This window comes from Rhinatrema bivittatum, chromosome 2 (genome assembly GCF_901001135.1).
Source record: "Rhinatrema bivittatum chromosome 2, aRhiBiv1.1, whole genome shotgun sequence".
NCBI classification, from domain to species: domain Eukaryota; kingdom Metazoa; phylum Chordata; class Amphibia; order Gymnophiona; family Rhinatrematidae; genus Rhinatrema; species Rhinatrema bivittatum.
The window spans coordinates 603,945,452-603,971,734 of record NC_042616.1 but is presented as its reverse complement, the minus strand read 5'-3'; the positions used below and the strand labels follow the sequence as shown (position 1 = coordinate 603,971,734).

General features: G+C 41.6%; 1 long non-coding RNA gene across 1 annotated transcript; it reads left to right on the top strand.

Annotated features, from left to right (window-relative positions):
• The first annotated feature begins 17,979 nt into the window (after nucleotides 1-17,979).
• On the top strand, nucleotides 17,980-25,886 carry LOC115085302. The gene is made up of 3 exons (XR_003854792.1): nucleotides 17,980-18,106; nucleotides 18,483-18,632; nucleotides 25,757-25,886. It is a non-coding gene; the product is annotated as an uncharacterized LOC115085302 (long non-coding RNA).
• Nucleotides 25,887-26,283: the final 397 nt, after the last annotated feature.

Sequence of the window (26,283 nt, the reverse complement as noted above, 5' to 3'; positions counted from 1 at the left end):
CCACTGGTTCTATGACTCATGAAACACAGCCTCGATGTGGTAGCCAGGTACTCAGGAGCTAAGCATGATTCCTTTATACTTAGGTAATCAGGCCTTTGTGAAAATTTTGAAAACGGCCTGTATGGTGACAGTTGGCTCATAGGTAAGTGAGACGCTTCTTTCTCTATTCCATCTCTAGCTATCGGGACGATACAGTAAAGTGCGGCCTGCTTACGCGCTTTTGAATGCGAATTAGATGCGCGTTTTAGACCGTAAGATGGACGCACGATTCAGTATATGCTCTAACGCATCCTTAGCGAGTGCTGAAAACGATGCGTTGCAATTAGAACCCGCCGCATGTAGATGGTATGTTATTGGTGTTTAATGACCAGATTAGCTATTCCCTTCAATACAGTAACGTTCACCCAAAATAGCGCGTCTTTAACCTGCACATTTTCTGCATCTTTACCCTCTATTTTTACCGCCTACCCTGACCCTGGCATTAGTGGGGTGCTGTGCTCTTGACAGTCATGAATATCCAATGGACAGCATCGGACAGCATAAGAACATAACAACATAAGAAAATGCCATACTGGGTCAGACCAAGGGTCCATCAAGCCCAGCATCCTGTTTCCAACAGTGGCCAATCCAGGACATAAGAACCTGGCAAGTACCCAAAAACTAAGTCTATTCCATGTTACCATTGCTAATGGCAGTGGCTATTCTCTAAGTGAACTTAATAGCAGGTAATGGACTTCTCCTCCAAGAACTTATCCAATCCTTTTTTAAACACAGCTATACTAACTGCACTAACCACATCCTCTGGCAACAAATTCCAGAGTTTAATTGTGCGTTGAGTAAAAAAGACCTTTCTCCGATTAGTTTTAAATGTGCCCCATGCTAACTTCATGGAGTGCCCCCTAATCTTTCTACTATCCGAAAGAGTAAATAAATGATCCACATCTACCCGTTCTAGACCTCTCATGATTTTAAACATCTCTATCATATCCCCCCTCAGCTGTCTCTTCTCCAAGCTGAAAAGTCCTAACCTCTTTAGTCTTTCATCATAGGGGAGCTGTTCCATTCCCCTTATCATTTTGGTAGCCCTTCTCTGTACCTTCTCCATCGTAATTATATCTTTTTTTGAGATGCGGCGACCAGAATTGTACACAGTATTCAAGGTGCGGTTTCACCATGGAGCGATACAGAGGCATTATGAAATTTTCCATTTTATTCACCATTCCCTTTCTAATAATTCCCAACATTCTGTTTGCTTTTTTGACTGCCGCAGCACACTGAACTGACGATTTCAATGTGTTATCCACTATGACGCCTAGATCTCTTTCTTGGGTTGTAGCACCTAATATGGAACCCAACATTGTGTAATTATAGCATCAACTTGCACTTATTCACATTAAATTTCATCTGCCATTTGGATGCCCAATTTCCCAGTCTCACAAGGTCTTCCTGCAATTTATCACAATCTGCTTGTGATTTAACTACTCTGAACAATTTTGTGTCATCTGCAAATTTGATTATCTCACTCATCGTATTTCTTTCCAGATCATTTATAAATATATTGAAAAGTAAGGGTCCCAATACAGATCCCTGAGGCACTCCACTGTCCACTCCCTTCCACTGAGAAAATTGTCCATTTAATCCTAATCTCTGTTTCCTGTCTTTTAGCCAGTTTGCAATCCACGAAAGGACATCGCCACCTATCCCATGACTTTTTACTTTTCCTAGAAGCTTCTCATGAGGAACTTTGTCAAACGCCTTCTGAAAATCCAAGTACACTACATCTACAGGTTCACCTTTATCCACATGTTTATTAACTCCTTCAAAAAAGTGAAGCAGATTTGTGTGGCAAGACTTGCCCTGGGTAAAGCCATGCTGACTTTGTTCCATTAAACCATGTCTTTCTATATGTTCTGTGATTTTGATGTTTAGAACACTTTCCACTATTTTTCCTGGCACTGAAGTCAGGTTAACCGGTCTGTAGTTTCCCGGATCACCTCTGGAGCCCTTTTTAAATATTGGGGTTACATTTGCTATCCTCCAGTCTTCCGGTACAATGGATGATTTTAATGATAGGTTACAAATTTTTACTAATAGGTCTGAAATTTCATTTTTTAGTTCTTTCAGAACTCTGGGGTGTATACCATTCAGTCCAGGTGATTTACTACTCTTCAGTTTGTTAATGAGGCCTACCACATCTTCTAGGTTCACCGTGATTTGATTCAGTCCATCTGAATCATTACCCATGAAAACCTTCTCCATTATGGGTACCTCCCCAACATCCTCTTCAGTAAACACCGAATCAAAGAAAACATTTAATCTTTCTGTGATGGCCTTATCTTCTCTAAGTGCCCCTTTAACTCCTCGATCATCTAATGGTCCAACTGACTCCCTCACAGGCTTTCTGCTTCGGATATATTTTAAAAGGTTTTTACTGTGAGTTTTTGCTTCTACAGCCAACTTCTTTTCAAATTCTCTCTTAGCCTGTCTTATCAATGTCTTACATTTAACTTGCCAACGTTTATGCTTTATCCTATTTTCTTCTGTTGGATCCTTCTTCCAATTTTTGAATGAAGATCTTTTGGCTAAAATAGCTTCTTTCATCTCCCCTTTTAAGCATGCCGGTAATCGTTTTGCCTTCTTTCCACCTTTCTTAATGTGTGGAATACATCTAGACTGTGCTTCTAGAATGGTAGATTTTAACAATGAACACGCCTCTTGGACATTTTTTACTTTTGTAGCTGCTCCTTTCAGTTTTTTTTCTAACAATTTTTCTCATTTTATCAAAGTTTCCCTTTTGAAAGTTTAGCACAAGAGCCTTGGATTTGCGCACTGTTCCTCTTCCAGTCATTAAATCAAATTTGATCATATTTTGATCACTATTGCCAAGCGGCCCCACCACCGTTACCTCTCTCACCAAGTCCTGTGCTCCACTGAGAATTAGATCTAAAATTGCTCCCTCTCTCGTTGGTTCCTGAACCAATTGCTCCATAAAGCTATCATTTATTCCATCCAGGAACGTTATCTCTCTAGCGTGTCCCGATGATACATTTACCCAGTCAATATTGGGGTAATTGAAGTCTCCCATTATTACTGCACTACCAATTTGGTTAGCTTCCCTAATTTCTCTTAGCATTTCACTGTCTGTCTCACCATCTTGACCAGGTGGACGGTAGTATACCCCTATCACTATAGTCTTCCCCGACACACAAGGGATTTCTACCCATAAATTTAGTCTCATGCAGGATGTTTATTTATCCTGTTGGACTCTATGCCATCCCGGACATAAAGCGCCACACCTCCTCCCGGGTGCACCTCTCTGTCATTGCGATATAATTTGTACCCCGGTATAGCACTGTCCCATTGGTTATCCTCTTTCCACCATGTCTCTGAGATGCCAATTAAGTCATGGACTAAATGTATATATTGTATATATTGGCTTTGGTGATCTTTTTTCTATGGGTGAGAGCGAGATTAAGAAATGCTCTGCAAGTGAATTCTAGACGGCCTATTAGAGACAACAGCCAACAGCAGAACCTGGCACAAAGACCGGAGGAAGTATGTATATGTGTTGTTTTTTAATATCCAACGGTAGCATTTTTCTGTCTGGGTGTCTCTGAGGCTCCGCGGGTCTAGCGGAGACACGGATGCCTGTACTGGCACCGGGAGAAGGATGCCATGCCAGGCCTTCCTCCGGCATCTAGCATTAGGTGTCCCTGATGCTCCGCTTCCATTGTTTATGTATATTTGTTAAATGAATAATCAAGATGTATTAGGTTATGCTGATTTTCTTGTGTTGTTTTTCACTCAGGCACAGTGGGACAGAGTTGTCCGTGCACAGGACAGGGACATTGGTAGACCAGGACGGGCCATCGGCAGACCTGGACATATCATTCGCCCATGGACAACTATCTTTGGCATGTCAGAGCGAGATGTAGTCTGAACCTACCGGCTGAGCTCACGGGCAATCCTGTTCCTCTATGAAGATCTGCACTGCAACCTTGATCCCCTGGCCAATCGCCAACATGCTGTGCCAGGGTTGATGAAATTTCTTGGTGCCTTAAATTTTTTTGGTACCGTAAGTTTTCAAAACCCCTTGAGTGTCACTGCGGGTATGACACAGACCTCCTTCTCACGGCATCTGGCACAGGTCTTGAAGGCCATGATGAAGCGGATGAGGAAGTACATCATGTATCCTACCGATCCAGTGAAGCTGCAACAGATCTGCAGTGGGTTCATGGGTATTGCAGGGATGCCGAACATGTTGGGTGCTATAGACTGCACCCATACTGCGTTTATCCCCAGGTCGGAGGAAGAGAGTTCTTTCCGGAATCACAAGCACTTCCATTCAATGAATGTTTGTCGTTTGCGATGCACACCTTCGGATTCTAAATGTTGTAGCGAAGTATCCTGGGAGCTGCCATGATGCCTACATTCTGGCACATTCATCTATGGGGACACATTTCCCAGAGGGGAAGTACAGTGAAGGCTGGCTACTTGGTAAGTGACATTGGCTATGGCCTGGGATTCTATATCTGGGATGTTCGGTAGACAATATGTGTGCATTCATATATGTGATGTGTTTAAGATGTTAAGCGCTGAAAAGTTGTTTTTGATGCATTCCTGATTATTCCCCCTATAGGTGATGGTGACTATGGCTGTAAGCCCTGGTTGCTAACTCTCCAGTCTCCATGCACTGCAGCAGAAAAACGCTAAAATGAGGCTCATGGCAGCACCAGAAACTTTATCGAGCGGACTTTTGGAGTTCTGAAAGGACAATTCCAATGTCTGGATCACTCTGGGGGAGCCCTGCAGTACAGTGCCGGAAAGGTGGTAAACATCATTGTTGCCTGCTGCATGCTACATAACATTTGTCAGCAATTTGGTGTGCATGCAGAGGTAGCAGAAAACTTGCCACCAGATCCACCTGTGGAACCAGCAGCCAAGGGGGACAACACCACAAGAGGGAATGGTCCGACGAAGGATCATCGAATCTTATTTCTCTTGTAAGTTCTTAACTGTTATACATTCATTTCTCCATACTGATGTGGCACTTTTATTGTAGTACATAGCTCTGCAAAATTCGAGATATAATCGTTTTATGACAGTACAGTATGTTTAATCTTGTGTTATGTTTCTTTCAGGAGCTGTGATACATCCATCAAACCATTTTCCAGCAAGCAGAGAAGTAGATTTAAAATAACAAATATTTGTGAAACAAATACAATTTAGTTGGAATTTTCCCTTGTCTTCTCTGTGTTTTCCATTGCATCATTTATAGTTCTTGAAGAATAAAATCAATAAATTGTGTTCCCATTTAATCCTCAATTGCTTCCTTTCCTTTTATTATAGCTTCTTACGTTATGTTATTTTGGCGTCCATGATGCTCCATGAACCAGCGGAGACATGGACGACTCTACGGATGCTGAAAGAAGGACGCCATGCCCGTCCTTCTTCCGGCATCTACAATTAGGCGTTCCTGCAGCTCCACGGATCCATCGCAGACATGGACGCCTGTATGGATGCCGGGTGAAGGATTCTGTGCCCGGCCTTCTTCCGGCGTCTACAATTAGGTGTCCCTGCGGCTCCGCGGTTCCATCACCTGTACAGACGCCGGGAGCAGGTGGCAGGACGCTTGCATGTGGAACGGCATTCCTTGACGGCCATTTTGTTAATGCTTTACAGCAAGGTTACAAGGTTACAACATGCCGCGTGGGAGGCTTCCCAACTTTTCCGAGGGGGATGTCCAGCTGCTGGCCACCCTGATGACCACTAATGAAGGCCACCTATACTTTTGCCCTGGGCGCCCGCGGGTCCAGGACTGGGCAAACAAGGCCTGGCGGGTGCTCAGGGTACAATTCAACACCCAGTCTTCATACCCGAGGGAGGTAAGTTCATAGGCCTATGTTGTGGTTGGCAAAGGTCTGGTCTATGTTGCTTGTAAGAATGACACAGCTTATACTTCTAGCTAGCAGGAAAAAATCCAAGTTGAATTACATTTAGTATTTTGGGGTTGTTTTGTATTGCTGTGGGTGAGAAAAGAAAAACTGACACTTGGCTTGTTTGGTTTGAATTGTTTTTTGCATCAAAAGCAAAGTAAAAGTTTTATATCAACTTGTGTTCCTATTTGTGTTTTATTCTCGCTAGGTTGAGGCATTGAAAAAAAGGGCGAGACGAATAAGATGGGAGGAGCCCGAATACCTGCGGGCCTTAAGGGCCCACTGCAGAGCGGAGGAAGGTATGTGCTGTTAGCAGTTGAAATGTCATAGTTACCATGCAAGCGGTGAGGTCTTCTTTAATAATGGCTATAAGAAATTTTACATTTGTACCATTCTGGATCTTTGCATGCGCAGCTGTGACACTTTAGCTATTTCTGTTTTCAGAGAGTACCACCGAGGAGTCCTCAAGCTCTCACACAGGTCCTCCAGCAGAACAGCAAGGTGAGCCTATAATAGCATCGACCTTGTAAAGATATATGGATGTTTCATGCCATAAAAACTTTTTAAAAATATATCCAAAGCAAGAAACCTGTGAGGGAGTCGGTTGGATCATTAGATGACAGAGGGGTTAAAGGGACTCTTAGGGAGGATAAGGCCATTGCAGAAAGACTAAATTAATTCTTTGCCTCCGTGTTTACTAATGAGGATGTTGAGAAGATACCAGTTCTGGAGATGGTTTTCAGGGGTGATGAGTCAAACGAACTGAACAAAATCACTGTGAACCTGGAAGATGTAGTAGGCCAGATTGACAAACTAAAGAGTAGCAAATCACCTGGACCAGATGGTATGCATCCTAGGGTTCTGAAGGAACTTAAAAATGAAATTTCTGATCTATTAGTTAAAATTTGTAACCTATCATTAAAATCATCCATTCTACCTGAAGACTGGAGGGTGGCCAATGTAACCCCAATATTTAAAAAAGGCTCCAGGGGCGATCCGGGTAACTATAGGCCAGTGAGCCTGACTTCAGTGCCTGGAAAATAGTGGAAACTATTCTCAAGATCAAAATCGTAGAGCATATAGAAAGACATGATTTAATGGGACACAGTCAACATGGATTTACCCAAGGGAAGTCTTGCCTAACAAATCTGCTTCATTTTTTTGAAGGGGTTAATAAACATGGGGATAAAGGTGAACCGGTAGATGTAGTGTATTTGGATTTTCAGAAGGCATTTGACAAAGTCCCTCATGAGAGGCTTCTACGAAAACTAAAAAGTCATGGGCTAGGAGGCAATGTCCTTTTGTGGATTACAAACTGGTTAAAAGACAGGAAACAGAGAGTAGGATTAAATGGTCAATTTTCTCAGTGGAAAAGGGTAAACAGTGGAGTGCATCAGGGATCTGTACTTGGACCGGTGCTTTTCAATATATATATAAATGATCTGGAAAGGAATACAACGAGTGAGGTTATCAAATTTGCGGATGATACAAAATTATTCAGAGTAGTTAAATCACAAGCAAACTGTGATACATTACAGGAGGACCTTGCAAGACTGGAAGATTGGGCATCCAAATGGCAGATGAAATTTAATGTGGACAAGTGCAAAGTGTTGCATATAGGGAAAAATAACCCTTGCTGTAGTTACACGATACTAGGTTCCATATTAGGAGCTAACATAGTGGATAATACTTTAAAATAGTCAACTCAGTGTGCTGCAGCAGTCAAAAAAGCAAATAGAATGCTAAGAATTATTAGGAAGGGAATGGTTAATAGAACGGAAAATGTCATAATGCCTCTGTATCGCTCCATGGTGAGACCGCACCTTGAATTCTGTGTACAATTCTGGTCGCTGCATCTCAAAAAAGATATAGTTGCGATGGAGAAAGTACAGAGAGGGCAACCAAAATGATAAAGGGGATGGAACAGCTCCCCTATGAGGAAAGGCTGAAGAGGTTAGGGCTGTTCAGCTTGGAAAAGAGATGGCTGAGGGGGAATATGATAGAGGTCTTTAAGATCATGAGAGGTCTTGAATGAGTAGATGTGACTCGGTTATTTACACTTTCGAATAATAGAAGGACTAGGGGGCACTCCATGAAATTAGCAAGTAGCACATTTAAGACTAATGGGAGAAAATTCTTTTTCACTCAATGCACAATAAAGCTCTGGAATTTGTTGCCAGAGGATGTGGTTAGTGCAGTTAGTGTAGTGGGTTCAAAAAAGGTTTGGATAAGTTCTTGGAGAAGTCCATTAATGGATATTAATCAATTTTACTTAGGGAATAGCCACTGCTATTAATTGCATCAGTTGCATGGGATCTTCTTAGTTTTTGGGTAATTGCCAGGTTCTTGTGGCCTGGATTGGCCACTGTTGGAAACAGGATGCTGGGCTTGATTGACCCTTGGTCTGACCCAGCATGGCAATTTCTTATGTTCTTATGTTTTATGCCATGTGGCACGCTGCTCACATTTGCATTTTTAAATGTCATGCTTACATGACATTTGCATTTTTAAATGTCATGTAAGCATGGGTCCTGTTTAAAATGGCTATAAGCAAGTTCTCCTTCCTACCGTTCTGGATGTTTGCATGCGCGGCACATGGGCAGAGGAGGAGGAGGAGGATGTGCGGCAACCCTCCCTTATTAAGCCCCTCCCCCTTATTGACCCCCCCCTTATTGACCCCCTGTTATTGAGCCCCCCCCTTTATTGATCCCCCCTGTTATTGAGTGTCCCCCCCCCCGTTTTTTTGCCACCCCCCTCTCTCCTGCCCCACCTGCCATGGGAGACGAGGAGGACATCATCATTGACGTTGTCAACCCTGTCTCTCCTGGGTTTCCAGGGGGCGGGTCGACGGCCAGAGGCCAGCACAGCAGCCGGGGAAGGGCCCTCAGCTCTTGAGGGGTGCCTGGATGCTGTGCTGGCCTCCAGGCACGGTTGCTCCGCAGCCTGGAGGTCCAGGAGGGAATGGCAGTGCAGGCGGTGACCATCCTGCATGACCTGCGCCATGTCTAATTTGAATACTGAATTGAGCAGATTGTGAACCAAAATGTGTGAGCGTCAAATGAGCGGGTGCTGGACACTGCCGCACTTTTTTTTACTCGTCTGTTCTGTATTGGCCTGTATGTGTTTGTGGCAAATGGCACAGACATGGGGGTGGCTGGGGAGGGGGGAGGAAAAGCATTGTGGCTTGTACAGTTATCTCTGCAGGCCACTGCTCACGAACTGGATTTTTCTCCCCATGCTGCAGAGGCCTGCTAATCTTGAGATGACAAACAATGCACCAGCCCTAAAGCTTGGTATGTGAGCAGGCACTATACACTTTCAACATGTTCATTTTTAAAATGGCCCTTTTCCTATTCTACCCTTTGGAGCTATTTAAATCTCACTGGTTAATGACAATCTTGAAGTGTCCACACTGCTGCTACTGCACGATCACGTATGGCTTGTTAGTGATGTGTCATCCAGATTGTCGGCCACAGTTTGTCTTGAGCCTCACACACCTCAACCTGAAGCAGTGTCCTGAGCATGTTGGTGGCTTGGCATATTCACTGTGTTGGGGCTCACAAATTGGTTTCTATGGAGGACATACTGCAGAGCTGGCAAGGACATTTGCAATCACACCATGAGGTACCATTTTTTCAGCTAACACAGGTGTGGCAGCTCTTATGTATTGCTTCAAAGTTGGAAGTCTGCTACACATACATAGCCTTAGCTCAGTTGTAAGGGCCTGGCACACAATTGTTGGACTATCCAGATGCGATTTAGTAGTCCGGAAGAACTGAGCTACTTTTGTCTACTGCTATCCTGCCATATACTAGCCCAGAACAATGTGGCATGCACTTAGGCTAGGCAAATCGGCTTTAAGGCTCAGGGAAAGGTACAGGCTAACTTATATAGTCTTATAGGATGCTGTGGTTTGCAAGCCAGATCTACAAGTAACAATGCTATGATTGATGACTTAAATCTGTCTTTGCCATTCCCAACATGCCAGCAGAGATGAGGTACAACAAGGCTTTATGTGCTACCCACTGTGTCATCGAGTGCACCTTCAGAGTTCTCAAAAGTCAATTTCACTGTTTGGTCAAGACAGGTGGAGCTTTAATGTATGCCTCACACAAAGTTGGAGATATAGTGCTGCTCTGCCGTGTCTTCCATAATCTCGCTCTACTCCATGGACTATGAATAGATATAGTTCCAGATATTCTCCTGGATCCCCCATGTGTCCCCGCACGAGCCAAGGACACCACGCTGATTGGCAGCCAGCTTCGCAAAAACCTTATACAATGCTATTTTGCCTGATAGGCCTCACCTCCACATCCCCGTCCAGAGAAGGGAGGCTAGTAGACTGTTAACTGCTACTATCCTCACTATCATCTTTCTTTCTCTCAATGATTCTCTGTCTGAGTCACTGTGTAACAGAAAACATGTATGCCTACTCAGGACTCGTCTTGACAATGGAGCCATACAGTGTACTGTAAAAACAGTCGTGAAAGTAAAGATGACATAAAATACATGTGGCTACCATTATGTGTTTTGTCTCATAGTGACACTAATAGAGGCATGTGTGGCACATGAGTTTGTGAACGACTGCCAACACAATGTCCATAGTATGGCCTAGCTAGCACCATGTGGCTTGCTGGCCCTTCCCTGCGGACCCCATCCTAGTGCTCACATGTGGATGAGATAATACCACAAGTGTGATGCCACTCCAGTTGGTCCTCGAGCATGGAGAACTACTGCTCTAGAAATGCTGTAAATATCAAATAGCTCTGAAGCTTAAAGGCACAGCCTAAAGGTACAGGTAGACAGTTAAAGGTTTCAATGTGTCGTGGATGACCTCCGAAGTCCCTCCCAGGTCGCTAGTCCAGCTCCATGCGGTCTCCCATTCTGAAACTTTTGCCCCATGGTATCCTCAGCTGTTAGTCCTAGCAGCTACTTTGGTTCTGTAGGGCCTTGCTGCAGGCCTCCTGGCATCAGGCGGCCCATCCTTAAACCCAGGAACTGCTTGGCAGAGTCCCACCAAGTTCCACCCAAGTAAAATACAAAACAACAGTGCATAATCAGAAAGTCTCAGTCCCTCTTATCACGTTCTTTTTCTAACAGTCTCCCTCAAAGGTCAAAAGAACTCCCTCTCTTGTAGGGCTACAACAGCAGGCTTTCTCAGCCAAATCACCGCCCTGCTTGGGAGTTGCACAACCCACCACAATTCCCCTCGGTTGTGCAGCAGGTTGCAGTCTTCCCAAACCAAACAAGCAGCAAACACCATGCAGCTTAACTTAAGAGCAAGAGCATTCTTCCTTACACTTTAGAACCACCCTTCCCCCAACCAGGTAACTCACTCTGTCTCCATGGCAGATTCTGAGGACTCCTCTATCAGAGAATCCACCTCCATCTCCTCCTCAGTCTCTGATGAGCAAGCCTTTTCAGACCACCTCCACCATTCAGGCATGCCCTCCTCCTCTATTGCCATGGGTTCAGGTGAGCCAGATTCACTACTGCTTGATTCAGCTGCTTGCTCCACCTCCTCTCTGTCCCATAGGTCAAGCTGTGCCTCCATAAACCTGGGAGTTGTAGTTCTTTTCAAGCCCTTCAACGCCCCCTGTTGTCTAACTCGGGTGTTAAGGACATAAGAACATAAGAAATTGCCATGCTGGGTCAGACCAAGGGTCCATCAAGCCCAGCATCCTGTTTCCAACAAAGGCCAAACCAGGCCACAAGAACCTGGCAATTACCCAAATACTAAGAAGATCCCATGCTACTGATGCAATTAATAGCAGTGGCTATTCCCTAAGTAAACTTGATTAGTAGCCATTAATGGACTTCTCCAAGAACTTATCCAAACCTTTTTTGAATCCAGCTACACAAACTGCACTAACCACATCCTCTGGCAACAAATTCCAGAGCTATATTGTGCGTTGCGTGAAAAATAATTGTCTCCAATTAGTCTTAAATGTGCTACTTGCTAACTTCATGGAAGTTGGTTCTCTCTTTTTTAGTACAACTCTGCTTTTGGGGCCTCAAAGCAGGTTGTACCTCATTACAAATGACAGAATTCCTATTTTACTGCCTGATTCTATAGTTAACAAACATGTGCATGTGAGGTTGTACACCTGTACTGGGTCTGCTTACTATCACATGGGCGTACCAACACACAGCTGACACCTCTGCATCACCAGTTTTAAAACTACTGCTGACTCGGTTTTCCAATGGATTCAGATTTCCTAGATATGTTGATCCAATCCTGGTCTTACTCCCATGCATGTAGATATTGATAGCCTTGAATTTGCTCAGAAAAACTATAGAGAAATCGGATGAAATCTCTGCATGTAATGTGTTCCAAACCAGGACAGGATTTACCCGTTCTGAAAATTAGAGTCAGTTGGCAATCCTTTTGCTGACATCAGAGTGCTCTAGTAGCATGCCTTTCCTTACAGCCTTGGGTAAAGGACCTGTGCTACCTGGTGCCATTCCCACAATGTGCACAGATCCTTCCAAGGTAGCATACCTCTTGGTGGTTGCATGAATCCTGACACACATGCACCATACTACACCTACCTATGCAGTTTGTAAATGATAATGTGCAGAAGGTGGGGGCCTTGGCAGTTGTGATGTCATCTAGATTTGGTTAGCTTCTGGGCAAGCCTACACCAGGATGCACATCTGGCTCTATGAAGGCAGAATTGGGAATCAGATGGTGTCCTGCCTTTACTTGTATTTTTCTTTGAGCTCGGAGATATCACCATCACCATATAGTTTCTAATGACTCTAAGAGCACACATATCTCTCCTGAGCAAAGGTTGAATTCATAGAAGCCAACGGTTAAGTGTCTTCAAATCACCCATCACAGTTAGCCTTATATGGATATTGAGATGTCTGGGTGCTGCAAGGCCCTTGACCATTATGATTCACTGCTAGTCATGTGATGCAGCTGTATGTACATATGTTTATACCCAGAAAATATGCAGAGTATTTTGCTTTGAGCAATAGCTATTATCTCTTGTAGTCCTGGTGCAATCTGTTACTACCCTTAAAGCACATAGGCTGAGCACTTCTGCGCCAAATAGCTTGCAGGTAGTTCCATTTGCAACATCACTCCACATGTTTCCATGATTTAAAGGTTGCAGGCCCTTGTTCATCCATATGCCTATCATGACTTGTGGGGAATCAGGAAGATCTTCTGTCCTCTATGCTGTGCCTCATGTGATGTAAGTCACTTTTACAGTTAGTGGTGAGCAGGGCAGGTGTGCTCTTACACTCTCAATGATCTGCTCTGTGAAAAGCATTAAGGCTAGAGACACTGCTGTCAGCTGATGACTTCATGAGCCTACAAGCTGCCTCCACACAGTGCTGAATGTATAGGCCAGTGTTCCCAGAGGTCTCATGTGGTTGGCATGATGGGTGATGGCCTTTCTGTGTTGTTCTCTTGCAAGACAGGCATTTAGTGCCACCTAGGACCTTGAGGGGATGATGTCAGTATTTCAGACAAAGCAGGTGTCATATATGCCTCTGAAAAATGTGTTTTATGTGGCCAAGTATACATAATTAGTGCCGAGGAAGAACTTTGTCTACCTCATTAGCAGTTATGGACAAGCTTCCACATACATCAATATTGTTTGATGACCAACATTCCAGGAACATATGCATTGTCCATGTGTAGGTGCACAAAGTGCTGCAGGTAGTCTGTACTCAAAAGATAAGTGTGTCAGTGTGCGACTCAGTGAGTGATGTGCTGTGTTACCCTCTGTTAATCTATGACTCAGGGGGTGCTGTTGCGCTAGGACGTCCCTCACTTACCACAGCAATCCATACCCCAGAGCAGTCTCTAGGTGTGCTTTCATTTTGCACACACTGCTTTTAGACAGCAGTGATTGAGTGCGTCCACTCTTGAGAAGGGGCGCCTCTGAGAGTTGACCATATGGGCTGCAGTATTCATGGCCTCGTGCCTTGTACTAAAAATTTCCCCTAGTCCACTGTTTTTTTGTTTGTTTTTTTTAATTAATTTTTCCATCAATGTTACAAAGCACATTAAACTTTGCACAGATAACAAGAAAAAAAACCATTGCGGATGTACAAAGAAAAAAAGAAATAGAAACTTAATAAACAGTCTACAAGTCAAATAAAAGGAGGAAGAGATCTTAAAATGAGGAGCACATAAGAAAATAATCATGAAAAAAAAAATAGAAAATAGCTTAACATGTTTCCATACTCATTCTATAACGAATTAAATGATCTAGATATTAGGACTCTCATTAGGGAAAGAGGAGGGGGCAACCTCTTTCTAGAATCTATAAATAATCTCTGTTGTTCAGTAGCAAAAAAAATATAATAATCAGTGTTAAACTTAGCAATGCATTTACAAGTGTATCTCAACTGAAAGGATGCTCCCATAAAGCAAGATACCCTTTCTCCGCTCCTGAATAGCTTTAGCCATGTCAGGGAAAATTTGTACGAACTGCCCTAGAAAATTAACCCCCATGTTCTGAAAATAACTACGCATTACCAAATCTAATTCTTGTTCATAAACAAACAAAACCAGCAAAGTTGCCTTTTCAATAATATCAGTAGCAGAGGATTCCAGAAAATCAGTTAACTTTCCCAAATCAAGTGGAGGTTGTGCCTCATTAATTCTGGAATGTTACTTCCGTTATGTAACTCTTGGCTGTTCTCCAATAATCCTAGGAAAGTTCAATAATCGTAAGTTCAAATGCCTTAAGCAATTTTCAATAGATTCTACTTTCCTAGTTAAAACGGAACATTCCTGGATTATTGTAGCACGAACATTTTGGACAGATTTCATGTCCGCTTCCAAAGTTTGGATCCTCTTAGAATGAACCATTAATTGAGAGTTATGATCCTGGGACAGAGCATCAGGTTTTGAGGAAATTAGAGAAACGGAGGAATTCACATAAAATTCCAAGCACAGCTTCGCTACCAAATGGAGTCCAAAGTCACCACGGCAGGCTTGGGGAGAGTTGCTACAAACGGTGGGACTTTCCAGTGTGGAAGTGGAACAGAAGGACATCAAGTCACCATAATAGAAGAAAAAGTAGATTCACCACCCGTAGAAACCACAAATTGAGAAGTTACAGGATAGTCCATGGAGCTCACAGCCCCCAATGTCAAAGCCTGAATTCCAACTGCTCCCTCTGTGGCAGCTCCCTCTGATGCGGCTCTGATGAGGTCATCACCTGGGGACGTGAGTGCTGAATCGGGGGAGGAAGGGCACTGTGTTGAATGTGCTCTTAGATCAAGGGAACTCAAATATACTTCCCCAGACGAGACTGACGCTCCTCTCGCAGACCTGCAAACAGGGATTATGTCCCCAGATGCAGGAGAGTCAGCTGCAAACCCGATGATAGAACGCTGTCCCAGGGGAGAAGGGCAGCAGAGGGAAATACCTGAACTCTCCCTTTTCGCTTAGGAGGCATGGCGATATCCAAGGAAAAAAAGGACAGATGAAACGGTGCAACTCGAGCTATGCTACCCACATGCCACCATCTTAACTCCTCCCCCCGCTCACTGTGTATACCTAGCATTGAGAGAGGGGTGGAGGGGTGAAACTTGCCAGTTTCACACACATCAAATATGCTGTCTTACAAGTGTGCATAATAGCTGATATTTGCCTCTAATACACACTGTGCAACCCCTGCCATGGAGGCTTTTCCACCTAGTACTTGGAGTGGACCTAATAGTCCAGTTATTTGGGGGTGTGCAGGCTACCCAGAGCTTAAGCTGTCACTGAAGCTTGCCACTTTATGGAGGGAGGAAGTGGGTGTTAAGAAGCCGTCCACTGAATGTGGGTACGCTGGGATGACAAGAATGCAGAGTGGCAAGGACCATCTAATGGCATCGATGTTGGGCTGATTCAGATGAATGGTTTGGATGAGTGCAGGGGATTGTGTATATGTGTGTGGGGTTGGTTTGCTTAGCATGTGCCAGAGGACTGGTGGCAGTCCTATTTGAGATGCTCTTTTTCCAGTCACTGGTCTCCTTAGCCTCTTCTCTATTGATCTTATCATGCACAGTAGACATAGAAGCTGCCACCTCAAGCTACTTCATTGGACCCTCACTCTGTCCTCTGAATATGCTGGCAGGGTAGGGCTACCTTCTTTCTGCCATATGTAGGTCAATAGCTTTCTTGTGCATACATGGAGGTGGTGCGGCCATGTTTGCTGCAGAATCTGGGGACAGGTTTTGCTTAGCACTTTCGGCGCTTCACTTGTGCACCAATCAAATTTTCCATTCGACACTGCTTACTTGGTGACTGCTGGAACAGAGTATCAGCTGCTGTGTGACAACTAGGGAGGAGGAGTGAGGGAGCAGTGCCTTGTCGAGAATATCCACAGGCGAAGAACAGAGTGCCTAGAGGGATGCTGCTGCTGCTGTTTGGGACCAGGCAGACTTCCACAGACTGACTGCCATCCCAGTAGTGGGTTGCCTTCAGGATCTAGATACTACCTGTAAGGTCATCTTTACATTACATGTATAATACAGATCCCCAAGCCATGCCAGTACAGGGGTGCCAGCCTGTCTGTGGAAGTCTGCCTGGTCCCAAGCTAGCCAGACTGTGTCTAAATATGGACCTCCTAAATTCCTTAAATTAGACTTGTAAATCTTTTGAATATTTGCCCATTTGTACGTATTCCATGTGTAAGCCGGTTCAAATGTACTTCTGTTAGAAGATCCCTGTGGCCGAGTAGTGTAGTCGTGTGGCAGCAAGGTAGTCAGATGTTAAATACAGAAATACTATTTACCGCTTAAAAATAATTGGAATAACCAATTCAAAACAATTCAAACTCTCAATTTTATTTATATTTTCTCTTTTAAAAGAAATTATTTGCTTTATATATAATTAATATATGTTATTTCCTTATTATTAAAATTTCATGAACTATTAAAATACAATTACAAATAAGAATTGTATTATTATTACTCTCTTTATATATATATTTATCACTTTACTTATATATTTCTTTTAATTAACCCAAGTATGAAATTACTATTAAATGCGAGAGTTCATCAGAGTTCATCAATGCAACAGTCACTTATCTGTTTTTCTTCTTTCTTTTCTTTTATCTTTAATGTTGCTTTTTTTTGTTGCTGGCCAGTTCTTCTTTCTTTTCTTTTATCTTGAAATCTTCTTCCTAAACTTAATCTTAAACAACTTAAAAGGAAGCAAAACTGACTCCCTTCACTGTTTCAGGATCTTCTGCATATTACAACAAGTATGTTACTTGTTGTTTTATTTCAACTTTATATTCTAACTAATAATAAAAAAAATATAATTCATAACCCTTGCACTACTGCTTCAAGACAGACAATATATATCATACACACCTTTACACTTACTAACAATCATACATTTACTATAACTGTACTTTAACTACACTTATCTGTATTTGTTAGGCCTGGATATGAGAAGACTGACATAACAGAACCTTCTCCATCAATGATCAGGCACTAACTGCTCTTATTCTGTAACTGTCTTTTTCCTTTCTGTCTGCTTGGTCTCAATATTTGATGACATCATAGCGCCAAATAGTCCTCAGAGCTGATTATTTTTGTCTTTATACTATGCTTATTCTTTCTCTTTTTATTTTTCCCTGCAGTATCTGACTTCAGTTGATTTTTGTTTAATCTGAATGTCTTTTAAATCTCTATGAAATTTAAATTCCTACACTGTGCTTTGTCTAACTTCTGTACACGTTTGCCAGCCCTCTCACTGGTAACCAGGGAAGCCAGTGATGCGTCTCCTAGGATACGCTATCTCTGCCTAACCTGATCATCCAGTGCGCATGCAACCTTGTTGATGATGCGCTGGGTGATTCCAATCAACTTTCTTATGCTTTAAAATAGTGTAGTTTAATGAGGAACCTAAAATTCCTTCCTGAACAGTTTCATTGTATTTAATTATATAGGTATCCTTTTTCTATCCTGAATATTATTTCCTGTTTGTGCTTATTAGCTTCTATTTTTCTTCTTTTTACTTAAACTTGTTAACCTTCCCCCCCCCTCACAGTACTTGCACAGTACTGAAGTTCCTGCACTCTCCTTTCTAACCTGCCTTCGTCTATCCAGCAGCTCCACGCCAGTTTCCAGAACAAATTAAAAGATAAAATAAAATACCAAAATCAGCTATAAGACACCCTCAGCAGTGACAGCAGCAGCAGGAGGTCAGCAACTTCTTCTCTTTTTATTTTTATATACAGCTCTCATCTCAGGAGTAGATCTCTGTCAGTAGTGTCAGTCTCTCTCTTTCTCAATCATTTAAGCTGACCATTGATAGTAGCTCAATCTTCCCGGTTTATTTCTTCACCTGTTTATTCCTTTCCTGCCATCCTCTGCCTTTCTCTCCATTGCTTGTTGTCACTTCCTGAAATATTTTCCATCATTAGGTATCACCCATCTTGGTCCAGAGTCCTTTACATTCTGAGTGTAGTTTCTGCTCAATGCCAGAAGCACTAACAGTAGCTGATCACGGGTAACACCACGCTGCTTCTGGTAGCTTCAGTCCTCATCTTCTTTCACGGGTTCTTTTTCTTTCTTCAGTTCCACCTGGCCTTTTCCTCTGGCAGTCCCTCGTAGCAAGACTGGGTGCTGTCTTCAGTCTCCGTCCTGCCACTGTCACTGCCTCTGGCACAACTCTGGCCACTTGAAAATCTGAACCTTCTGGACTCTACTTGTGGAGCTACAGGACAGGTAAGTTTTCTAACTATTATTTCAGTTTATGTATTTATTTATTTTATTCTGTTTACCACTTTACATATACCTCCTTGCTTAAGATGGAATGTCGTCCTCGACATTCCGTACGTAGTTTTATTCATTCACTCTTCATTCATACACATTTTTTTTTTTTTTTTTTTTTACAACTCAAGTGAAGTTTATTCATGCTTGGTTATCAATTATATCTTTTAAGAAACAGTGTTTTGTTATCAACTATACAGATTTCCAGCTTAGCTCTCTTGGATTTTGACCAAGACACCAAGTATCCAATTTCTGGCACCATTCTCCTTAATATAATACATAATTATCAAGATATTTGGGAGTTTTCCCTTTGTTGTTTCTATTAGATACTCTATTGTTTTGTATGACATTCTCAATAATGTTTAATGGTAAATTGTATTCTGCAGTTTGTTCTCCTATCTGTTCATTTTCCTCTTCGTTATTAGTAATGGGAACCCATACTGTTTCTATTTCATGTTCGGTATTCCTTTCTTTAGTACTTTCTTCTTTTGATTCTTGTTGTTCCACTGGCTGTGTTCTATATTTGTTTTTCTCTAATGTTTCAGATAAGTTATATAGTTTTAGTAGATTTCTGTGTATGATCTTAACTTCTCCATTTCTAGCTTTAATCTTATATGTGTTACCTTCAGGGTACATCACTTGTATTACTTCATATGGATGCTCTTCCCAATAATCTTGAATTTTCTTTCTGCCTCTTATTTTAAGATTCTTTAGCAGTACCCAGTCACCTGGTCTTATTATTTCTGCTCTACATTTTTTGTCATATTGTTTTTTTCTCATTACAAACTTCTTTTCAGCTTCTTTTCTAGCTATCGCACAGGCGGCTTCTAGTTTTATTCTATGTTGCACGATCCAATCATTCATCTTTAAACTTTCATCTTTAATTTCAGAAGTTACTTGAAAATCACCTGGTAACTTAGTATTCCTGCCAAACATTAAATAGAATGGTGTATAACCTGTTGAACTATGCGTATGGTTGTTATATGCTAGTACTAATTCTGGGAGATACTCTGGCCATTTGTTCTTTTTATTTTTTTCCAAGGTTTTTAGCATGTTGTGCATAGTTCGATTAAAACGTTCACAACATGGATTGCCTTCTGGATGGTATGGGCTTGTTCTAGATTTTGTAATCCCATGTAAATTACATAGCTCTTTGATTATTTCAGATTCAAAATTTCTCCCTTGATCTGTATGTATTCTGGATGGACAACCGTAATGTACAATCCACTGGTATAAAATCACTTTAGCCGTGGTTAAAGCTGTCTGGTCTCTAGTCGGTACTGCTAATGTAAAATGTGTGAACATATCAGTTAAAATCAACACATTCTCTATTCCGCTTTGGCTAGGTTCTAGACTAGTATAGTCTATTGCCAATATCTCTAATGGGTAGTTTGCTTTAAAACAAAGTAACTCTGCCCTAACCTTGGGAACTTTCTCCTTAGCTATTATACATCTTTTACAATTGTTTGTCCAATTTTTAATATCCCTATTCATACTAGACCAAAAATAGTCTCTTCTGATGCTTCTTAAAGTGGTGTCTTCTGCAAAATGTCCAGCATGAGTATGTCTTGTTTCAAATATTTCCTTTGTTAGGCAGCTAGGTACTATAAATTGTAATATCTCAATTTTATCTCTTGGATCTATGATTTTTCTATACCATAATCCTTCTCTAAAGATTAATTTATCTCGTTGACTCCACAGCTTATTTTGTGTCCAAGTCCATTCGGATCGATTAGGTGTATTCTCTTTTGTTTTTGCCTCTAAAACTACATTGAGGTCTATATCCTGTTGTTGCAAGACTTTTAACGTGGGTCTTGTATAATTCGAAGGTGGTATGTTGCTTGTTATTCTTTGTATCGCTATTCTCATTTTTTCTTTCTTCCATAATATGTTTTTAATTTGATCTGGTTCAATTTTAAAAAAATCTTTTTCAACATCTTCTGTTTCAGGTTCTTCTCCTTGTGGAATCCTAGACAATGTATCTGCTACTATATTTTGTTTCCCCGGTTTGTAATTAATCTCGAATGTTAATTCAGCTAATTGTGCCAGCCATCGTTGTTCCACTGCTTGTATATTTGCTGTGTTGAGATACCTGAGTGGATTATGATCTGATCGAACTAAAAACTTTTTATAAACTAAGTAGTCCTTGAATTTTTCAGTCGCTGCCCATTTTAATGCTAGTAATTCGAGCTTAAAAGCGCTATAATTTGCATCATTTCTTTCTGATTTCCTTAATCCTCTGCTTGCATATGCAATAACTCGTTCTTGTCCCTCTTGAATTTGACTGAGTACAGCTCCTAAACCTTTAAAACTTGCATCCGTCGTCAAAATGAAAGGCAACTCAAATATTGGAAATGCTAAAATAGGAGCTGATGTGAGTTTGTCTATTAAACACTTGAAAGCTTCTTGACACTCTAGGGTCCAGTTGAATATTATTGCTGGTTTATTTTTCTTACTTTTACCAGTTAATTTATGTAATGGTGTAGCAATCTGTGCAAATGATGGGACAAACCTTCTGAAATAACTGGCGAACCCTAAAAATTGTCTAACCTCTTTCGGTGTGGTTGGCGTGGGCCAGTTCTTCAATGTATCTGTTTTTGAGGTGTCTACTGAAATCCCTTTTTCTGATACAATATGCCCAAGGTAATTAACCTCTCTATATAATAATTTGCATTTAGTTGGTTTCAGTTTAAGTCCGCTATCTATTAATCTTTTTAACACTTGTTCCAAACGAATTATATGTGAATCGAAATCTTTGGAGAATATTAAAATATCATCTAAGTAGAGTAACAAGATGTTAAACACATAGGGGTAGATTTTCAGACGAGCGCGAATAGCCTACTTTTGTTTGCGCTCCAGGCGCAAACAAAAGTACGCTGGATTTTAGTAGATACGCGCGTAGTCGCGCGTATCGGCTAAAATCCTGGATCGGCGCGCGCAAGGCTATCGATTTCGTATAGCCTGCGCGCGCCGAGCCGCGCAGCCTACCCCCGTTCCCTCCTAGGCCGCTCCGAAATCGGAGCGGCCTAGAAGGGAACTTTCCTTTGCCCTCCCCTCACCTTCCCCTCCCTTCCCCTACCTAACCCACCCGCCCGGCCCTGTCTAAACCCCCATCCTACCTTTGTCGGGGGATTTACGCCTCCCGGAGGGAGGCGTAAATCCCCGCGCGCGAGCGGGACTCCTGCGCGCCGGGCCGCGACCTGGGGGCGGGTACGGAGGGCGCGGCCACGCCCCCGGGCCGTAGCCACGCCCCCGTACCCGCCCCCAAAACGCTGCCGACATGCCCCCGCAACGCCGCGCGCTCCGGCCCCGCCCCCCGACACGCCCCCCGACACGCCCCCCTCCGAGAACCCCGGGACGTACGCGAGTCCCGGGGCTCTGCGCGCGCCGGGAGGCCTATGTAAAATAGGCTTCCCGGCGCGCAGGGCCCTGCTCGCGTAAATCCGCCCGGTTTTGGGCGGATTTACGCGAGCAGGGCTCTGAAAATCCGCCCCATAATCGCTTAATGTTACTTCCATCAAGCGTTGGAACGTTGCTGCAGCATTACTTAGTCCAAATGGCATCCTTGCCCATTCATACAAGCCAAAGGGTGTTGTGACTGCTGTCTTATGTTGGTCCTTTTTGTCCATCGCTACTTGAAAATATCCAGATGTTAAATCTAGTGAGGAGAACCACGAGGCTTGACTTAACGCATCTAGGGATTCATCTATTCGAGGCAGAGGATATGCATCTTTCACTGTCACTTGGTTAATTTTGCGATAATCACAACAAAAGCGGATGGTTCCATCTTTCTTTTTAACAATTACAGCAGGCGAAGCCCAAGGACTATTGCTATGTTGTAAGATGCCCTGTGCTACCAAGTTTTGTACATGACGCTTAAATTCCTCATAGACATGAGGTGAGACTCTTCTGTATCTTTGTTTTATTGGTGGATGGTCTTTTGTATCAATAGAATGTTTTACTGTCTCAGTATACCCAATATCCATGTCAGATGAAGAAAATGCTTGCTTATATTTTTTTAATAAATTCTCTAAAGTTTCTGTTTGAGTCTGAGAGAGGTTCTCCCATTGTACCTTCACCGGTAACATTGTTTCGGGTGGCATCGTATCTTCACTGTGTATTGTTTCCACTGTTACTTGTTGTACAGACATTTGTGTATCTTCCTGAACAAAATTTACTGGAGCTGGTACATGTATTGCCTCTGGGCGTAATAATTCAGCAACTCTTGCTCTTGGGGGCAGTCGAATTTTTCTTTGTCCTGCGTTTAACAGTCTAATTGGCACCTTTCCCTCTACTGGGTTTGCTAATACATTTGCTACCAGTACTTCAGCTGGTAATGTTACTGAATTCGTTGGTGCAATGATTAAAGATGTCATTTGTATGGCTTGTATTTTAAAACATTTTCCTTCCACCAAAGTCTCTGTCAAAGGTGGTAATGTAATTCCTTTATTCCCTACTAATTTAACAAATCCTATTCTATCTGAGCTTGTACTTTCTATATTAGCCCATATTTTGTAAATACCATTCTTTTTGTACTCTCCTCCTGTTAGTAGTGACAATTCTTTGAATATTCCACCTAATTCTTGTAGTACATTCATTCCCAAAATACCAGGTATTTTTTCTGTTGTTTCTTCATTTGTCCATTTACAATCAGGTACTATAAAAATGCATTTCTGTGTTATAGTTTGCCCTAGACAAGTGATGTCTGCTTCCATACAGCCCCTAACTGGGATAGCTAGACCATTCACGGCGATAAGTTTCACCCAGCTTGCATCTGCTAAGCTAATTACTTTCTCAAAATGCTCTTTAAAAAATGATTCTGCTATCGTTGAAACATCAGAACCAGTATCCACGTAACACCTCACTTTAATCCCTTTAATTAATACATCTAAGATTGGACTCTTGCCAAAAGCTTTTCTTTTCTGTATACTTGATTCTTGTGAAATTACACTTTGTTGAGCTTTTATAGAATTGGTGTTAGGTGTTGTAATTGTTTGACGTAATGATTCTATATTATTATTTTCTATTTCTTGTCTACTATCTCTACTAACTGGTAGATTCCTGGGTTTCCCCATCTTTCTAGTGTTTCTTCCATGTTTCTTTTCTCTAAATTTTCTTTGTAGTTTAAGTCTTCCCTAATCCTGTTCGTGACGCCAAATGTAAGCCGGTTCAAATGTACTTCTGTTAGAAGATCCCTGTGGCCGAGTAGTGTAGTCGTGTGGCAGCAAGGTAGTCAGATGTTAAATACAGAAATACTATTTACCGCTTAAAAATAATTGGAATAACCAATTCAAAACAATTCAAACTCTCAATTTTATTTATATTTTCTCTTTTAAAAGAAATTATTTGCTTTATATATAATTAATATATGTTATTTCCTTATTATTAAAATTTCATGAACTATTAAAATACAATTACAAATAAGAATTGTATTATTATTACTCTCTTTATATATATATTTATCACTTTACTTATATATTTCTTTTAATTAACCCAAGTATGAAATTACTATTAAATGCGAGAGTTCATCAGAGTTCATCAATGCAACAGTCACTTATCTGTTTTTCTTCTTTCTTTTCTTTTATCTTTAATGTTGCTTTTTTTTGTTGCTGGCCAGTTCTTCTTTCTTTTCTTTTATCTTGAAATCTTCTTCCTAAACTTAATCTTAAACAACTTAAAAGGAAGCAAAACTGACTCCCTTCACTGTTTCAGGATCTTCTGCATATTACAACAAGTATGTTACTTGTTGTTTTATTTCAACTTTATATTCTAACTAATAATAAAAAAAAATATAATTCATAACCCTTGCACTACTGCTTCAAGACAGACAATATATATCATACACACCTTTACACTTACTAACAATCATACATTTACTATAACTGTACTTTAACTACACTTATCTGTATTTGTTAGGCCTGGATATGAGAAGACTGACATAACAGAACCTTCTCCATCAATGATCAGGCACTAACTGCTCTTATTCTGTAACTGTCTTTTTCCTTTCTGTCTGCTTGGTCTGAATACTTGATGACATCATAGCGCCAAATAGTCCTCAGAGCTGATTATTTTTGTCTTTATACTATGCTTATTCTTTCTCTTTTTATTTTTCCCTGCAGTATCTGACTTCAGTTGATTTTTGTTTAATCTGAATGTCTTTTAAATCTCTATGAAATTTAAATTCCTACACTGTGCTTTGTCTAACTTCTGTACACGTTTGCCAGCCAACTCACTGGTAACCAGGGAAGCCAGTGATGCGTCTCCTAGGATACGCTATCTCTGCCTAACCTGATCATCCAGTGCGCATGCAACCTTGTTGATGATGCGCTGGGTGATTCCAATCAACTTTCTTATGCTTTAAAATAGTGTAGTTTAATGAGGAACCTAAAATTCCTTCCTGAACAGTTTCATTGTATTTAATTATATAGGTATCCTTTTTCTATCCTGAATATTATTTCCTGTTTGTGCTTATTAGCTTCTATTTTTCTTCTTTTTACTTAAACTTGTTAACCTTCCCCCCCCCCTCACAGTACTTGCAATCCTTGTCTCAGTGATGACGTCACTGAAGTTCCTGCACTCTCCTTTCTAACCTGCCTTCGTCTATCCAGCAGCTCCACGCCAGTTTCCAGAACAAATTAAAAGATAAAATAAAATACCAAAATCAGCTATAAGACACCCTCAGCAGTGACAGCAGCAGCAGGAGGTCAGCAACTTCTTCTCTTTTTATTTTTATATACAGCTCTCATCTCAGGAGTAGATCTCTGTCAGTAGTGTCAGTCTCTCTCTTTCTCAATCATTTAAGCTGACCATTGATAGTAGCTCAATCTTCCCGGTTTATTTCTTCACCTGTTTATTCCTTTCCTGCCATCCTCTGCCTTTCTCTCCATTGCTTGTTGTCACTTCCTGAAATATTTTCCATCATTAGGTATCACCCATCTTGGTCCAGAGTCCTTTACATTCTGAGTGTAGTTTCTGCTCAATGCCAGAAGCACTAACAGTAGCTGATCACGGGTAACACCACGCTGCTTCTGGTAGCTTCAGTCCTCATCTTCTTTCACGGGTTCTTTTTCTTTCTTCAGTTCCGCCTGGCCTTTTCCTCTGGCAGTCCCTCGTAGCAAGACTGGGTGCTGTCTTCAGTCTCCGTCCTGCCACTGTCACTGCCTCTGGCACAACTCTGGCCACTTGAAAATCTGAACCTTCTGGACTCTACTTGTGGAGCTACAGGACAGGTAAGTTTTCTAACTATTATTTCAGTTTATGTATTTATTTATTTTATTCTGTTTACCCCTTTACACATGCATACTTGAAATCTTCCATTGGTTTTGCTTCTAGTGTATAATCTCCACTAGAAGACTGTTTCAAGTGTCCTCCACCCTCTCAGTGAATAGTATTTTCTCACATCCCTTCAATTTCATATAATGATCCATTGTCATTGCACTTTTCATTCTCTAAACATGCTTCATTTTTGTATTTTAATGAAGTTTATTGGTTATTTGAAAATTTTATTTCCGATTTCCACCCTCCTTTTTTAAATTAGAGAGTACATCTTTAACTCCTGATGTCTTTCTGTGTATGACCTATCCAGGACAATGCTCAAATGATTTAC